Raw genomic sequence first — 5,554 nt, forward strand, 5'->3', positions numbered from 1 at the left:
AGCAAAAAAAAAACACCAAAAATAATATGATTTCAATATAAGGGAAGGAAATCTTAAATAGAAATGCTACAAATAAGTTATCATGGTGCCACAGAAAGCATTAGGAAAGCTTTTCAGCTGAGAAGGAATGGATGTGAAGATCACAAAAAGTCTTGAACTGAATGAACGCATAATTAGAATGATATGATTCAACACAAATTGATAATTTTGACAGAACAAAATTTCAACAATATTCCGTGAAATATTTAACGATGCTTATTACTATATAATATGTAATATTAAAATGTATATAATATACAAGTATTATAACTCAGATGAACTGTGTTCACTTTGTATGTTTTATTTCAATGTTTATATTTTAGATTTATCCTCTTTTTTTTTTTTAACAGTAGTACATAAATGTTAAATTCTTCACATAAATGTGAAGTTGCAGAGAAGCATTTTTGTAAGCCTGAAGTAAACTGTTGATTTTCATGTATTTCAGTCTCACACAAAATCAATGATAACAGATTTTGAAATCTTGGAGTTTCCCATGAGGTATATCTCAGGTGAGAAATCACCTCTATTTTGGAAAGCTTTTAAGAACGTGCTTAATTTCTTGTCCTGGAGAGGGAGAGTTTGAGCAGGTATTCAGTGCTGTGCTTGCTCACCTGAAGGCTCAAACAGGAGCATATAAGTTGTTGAGAAGGAAGCTCAGCTCTTGGAAAAACTAGGAGAAATCTTTTTTATGTTACACAGAATCACAGGGGTTGGAGGGGACCCACACAGACCTCCAACACCCTGCCAAAGCAGGTTCCCTGGAGTAGGTCACACAAGTGGGCATATAGACAGGTCTTGAATATCTCCATAGAAGACTCCACAACCACCCTGCACAGCCTGTACCAGTGCTCTGTCATCCTTACTGTAAATAAGTTGTTCTGCATGTTAGTGTGGAACTTCCTATGTTCAAATTTTAGGCTATTACTCCTTGTCCTATCACCTAGAAGAGCCTGGTCCCATTTGCCTCCCACCTCCCTTTAGATATTTAAGAGCATTAATCAGATCCCCCTTTGGTCTTCTTTTCCCCAGGCTGAAAAGATCCAGATTACTCAGTCTTTCTTCATACATGAGGTGCTCCAGGCCCTTTATCATGTTTGTGGCCCTCTACTGGACTCCTTCTAGGAGATTCTTGTCTTTTTTGAACTGAGGAGCCCAGATCTGGACACAGTAGTCTAAATGTGGCCTCCCAGGACAGAGTAGAGGGGGATGATAACTTTCCTCGACCTGCTGGCCAAGCTCTTTTTAATGCACTCCAAAATACCACTGGATACTTCTTGTCCACAAAGACAGTGCTGGCTCATGGCCAGCCTATTGCCCACCCAGACATCCAGGTCCTTCTCCACAGAGCTCCTCTCCAGCAGGTCAGCCCTAACCTGTATTGATACATTGCTGGTCCATCTGCAGTGCAGCTGCCTAGGGTTCCTTCCTGCCTGCGTGGAGAAGACTCTTCATCTGGCTGAAACCTCTGTAATTGAAAGATATTAATTGTGTCTGGGAAGTTCCCAGCTGCTTTCTCAATGTCACACAAGAAAGTCCATCCAGCAGGGAAATCTACCATGTAGTACAAAATCTATTTACAAAAATAGATCTTACAAAATTTTGCAGATGTGTAATTTCAGACAGCATGGTTCCTTTCATTTGTACCATTTACAGATATTGCCTTCACAGTCACAAGGATCTGAAGTCAACTCAGCACTTGCACTTTTTAAGAGGTCCAGTTGAAGAAGTGCATTTAGGGAGACTGATCCTGTTTTCTGTCTTTATTTGAATGGCTCGTTGGTAGTGTGTCACCAGTAATTTAAAATAATATATGAGAAGTGGTTTTCAAAGATTGAGTATAACCACCTATGAGCTTCTTCTGTTGACTTTATACCCACATTTTTGTATTGGTTGTGTTAAGGATGATACTGGAGCTGAAGGTGGCTAGAAGAATCACCACATGTATTTTCACTTCCCCTCTCCAATTGGGTTGGAGAGCACATATAGAAACCCAACCCTATACTCCCTAGCAGCCTTATGGCATGTGATAAGTAAGTAGGACATGTCAACTGCAACCCTTTTGCCAAGTCCTTATTAGGATAACAGCAGATTTGATTCTTGTTCTTTCTCCAGGTTGCTGTGGGAGTGTAACTGATGCACCTCATTAGAGTTTGAGATTGTGTGAGTAATCCTATTGTTTCTATCTTTCTGTGTTAAGTGTGTATAATCACACTGCTTCCTCATGCTGGTATGAATAACTGCATTTTATGACGGGCTTTTTCCATACTCCCTATTTGTTACTCTTTAACTTGTTATTCTACTTCCGTAACTTTGGATTGATTCTGGGGAGAGATGGAGCTGGAAGGTGGGAAGAAGGAAGGGTGCACAGGCAGAATAAAAGCTTTTCGTTCCTTCGCTTGTAACTCTTGCTATTCAATTTGACTGTGGGTTAGAGATAAGATGATAAGCTGGAGGAAATCACACCAGACAGAATTAACATGGCTCAGATTGCACTGGCTGAAAGAATGAAATGGTTCTGAGCAACAGTTTGGATTTGTCTTCTACTGAGAGCCTTGACTGCACCTGCCTCAAGGAGCCTGAGAGAGAGGATTTGCATCCTGTTCTGTGGGGTAGCATGACATGGAGATTAAGAAGGAACGTGGCGCCCATACATGAACACCATGGGAGTGCAAGGGGAGGGAAGGGAGCTCCCTGCTGCCTGCTGGTTTTGCCTTTGGCCTGAGGTGGCCTGAAGTTGACCAGAACCAGAGGCATGCTTCTCAATCCTCATGTTTCTTTCTCATGTTAAGCAAGGGAAAAGGCAGGGTGGAAATGATATTTCTCAAATATATATGCAGCTCTACCTGGCTGGCAGGGTATTAATGCTGAGGGATGTGGCAATTACAGTGGAGATGTCCTGTTCCCAGTAAGTGAATGTGTCACCATCTGACGGGACTTATTCATGTTAGCTCTATCAGTGCTGCTTCCACTTGTAGGGCTGAACTGCTGAGATGGGAAATCTGGAGCCAAGAAATCAAGTTACAGAACCATGGGATCATTAAAGTCTGAAAAGACTATGAGGACCATCTAGTCTAAATACCAGTCCAACCCCACCATGCACACTAACCATGTTCCTTAGTACCACATCTACATGGTTCTTGAAAAGGGTGTTCCTTTTCCACAGCCTCCCTGGCTGACCTGTTCCAAGGCCTTACCACTCTTATGGAGAAGAGACTTTTCCTAATATCTAACCTGAGCCTCGCACAACAGTCCACTGCCTCTCATCCTATCTCTGTTAACTGGCAGAAGAATCTGACTCTCACCTTGCCACAACCTCCTTTCAGGTGGTTCCAGAGAGTGGTAAGGTTTGCCTTGAGCCTCCTCTTCTCCGGACTGAACAGTCCCAGTTCCCTTAGCCACTCCCCATAAGACCTATGCTCCAGACCCTTCACAGCTTACTGCCCTTCTCTAGAAACAGCCAGCACACCCAGATCCCTTTTCTTCTGCACAGCCTTCCAGCCACTCTGCCCCAAACTGTAGCATTGCATGGGGTTGTCGTTAATGAAATGCAGGACCTGGCGCTTGGTTACGTTGAACCTCATTGAATTGGCCTCAGATCATTGATCCAGTCTACCCCTCCCTCAGTAAGAACCACTATAGAGCAGATCAACGCTTCCTCCCAGCTTGGTGTCAATTTACTGAGAGGTTTACTCAATCCTCTCATCCAGATCATCAATAAAGATATTAGCAGGGCCAGTTCCAATACTGACCCCTGGAGAGCACCACTCTTAACCAGCTTGATTTAACACAGTTCAAAAAGGCAGGAGTTTGTTTACAACAAGTTTGCTATCTAGGTGAATTGTAGTGTGATTAGCTGACCTTTTGTAAGGGAATACATATCCACCTACCAGCTGAGTATTATTGTTGTGTCTTGGCTAATTCCAGCTTAAGTGATTGTTGTCTGTCTTAGTCTTTTCTTTGTCCTCAGCTACTGGATAAATCTACTCAGTCCAGCATCTTCCATTGTTCTCTGTATGGATGTTTTTCTTTTGAAGTTCTTAAAAGAAATTTGGCCTCTATGTGGAGGACTCTAAAAAAAATGTTGTACTTGTTTTCGAGAAAAGGAAAATTGCTCTTCAATATCATCAAGCAGTAACTCAACAGAACTGAACATATATTTAACTTTGCTCCGTTATTTTAGATAATCATTCACTTTCCTTTTGCTACGTAAGCCTTGTTCTTACTGCTACACAGTATTGTCAGCATACTGTTATGTTTTTCAGAGTGTGCTCTTGCGTTCAGTTCCTCTCGTCAGAGAAACAGCCATATTTGGTTCTACAGTCACATGTATTTTGCAGTATCACTCTGCCAGTAGTTTCCACCAGTATTGCGCCTGTCTCTGCTGCAATATTTTGCTGCAGGAGATGGGCAGCGTTGTTCAGAGCATTTCCCAAATGCTCCATAAGATTTTCTATTTCTCCTATTTAAGGTTTGTTGTGTTTCCTGAGGATGACACAGTTCATGATTTCTCAGAAGTGCAGGAGAAGCAGACAGAAGGAATTCGAAGCAAGAATGATCATTAAGCATCAACCACTGGATTGGTAGATTGGTTTTCTTTACTTCCTTAATAATATATGGACATAAACCAAAATCTTACATCTTCAACATTGGTATTTTTGGCAAACATAAAAAACAGACTAACACAAAAACAGGTGGAGGGAATACCAATTGCCGGGTCCACAAAATCAAATATTTTTTATCTTACTGCCACAAAACCCTAATCCCCACATCATTAAAATGTTTGTTTCTCTTCTTTCCTTCATACAAGCTTGGTCCACTTGGTAGATGGTTCATTTCTTTTCAATAGCTATGGTAATGTTTTTATTTGTAGGATGAGAGGGAAAGAAGTCCACTTTCCTCTTACTTTTCATTGTATGCAAAATTTCTTCAGATACTACAGTGGTGGTGATTTGGGCATATTTTCTTCTGTATTACTCAGCATGGAACACGGTCTTGATCCTTCCTAGTTATATTCATCATTAGCAACATATCAGTGCATAAATGACCTGAAATGAATGCTGTTGCCACTGAATGGATAATAGAATAAACAGGTGGGAAAGCATACCCTTGGCAAGCATTGATTGCTTTTTCAAGATATTGTCATAAACAATGTCCACAGTAACTACACTAAAAGGTTACAATACAAGTTAGTGAGGCAGCATGATACAAACTATTTTCAACATAGTCTAGAATATTATTGATGAACTATAATGAAGGAGAGTTTGTTTCCTCAGTGATCTCATTAGTTTCTGGCTTGTTTACAAGCACATCAAACCAAAGAAACCTTGTCTTAGGAACTAAGTGGTCTTCAGTTTGCCTTGCCCTCGAAATGAAACTACCCTCTAATAGATTTCCTCAGCCCTGACCTCATCAAGAGAGAACAGAGATGTGCTGGAACATAAGGGGAATATTAGACCATGGAAACTAAGAATGTGGAAGGACTTTATAGAATTCCTTTGTTCCTAGGTTGCTTTTT

At 40.9% G+C, this 5,554-nt stretch overlaps 1 long non-coding RNA gene across 1 annotated transcript; it reads left to right on the forward strand.

Annotated features, from left to right (window-relative positions):
• The first annotated feature begins 477 nt into the window (after positions 1-477).
• LOC109370372 lies at positions 478-5,494 on the forward strand. Its single transcript, XR_002120468.2, has 3 exons — positions 478-548; positions 2,152-2,199; positions 4,508-5,494. It is a non-coding gene; the product is annotated as an uncharacterized LOC109370372 (long non-coding RNA).
• Positions 5,495-5,554: the final 60 nt, after the last annotated feature.

This window comes from Meleagris gallopavo, chromosome 1, assembly GCF_000146605.3.
Source record: "Meleagris gallopavo isolate NT-WF06-2002-E0010 breed Aviagen turkey brand Nicholas breeding stock chromosome 1, Turkey_5.1, whole genome shotgun sequence".
NCBI lineage: Eukaryota > Metazoa > Chordata > Aves > Galliformes > Phasianidae > Meleagris > Meleagris gallopavo.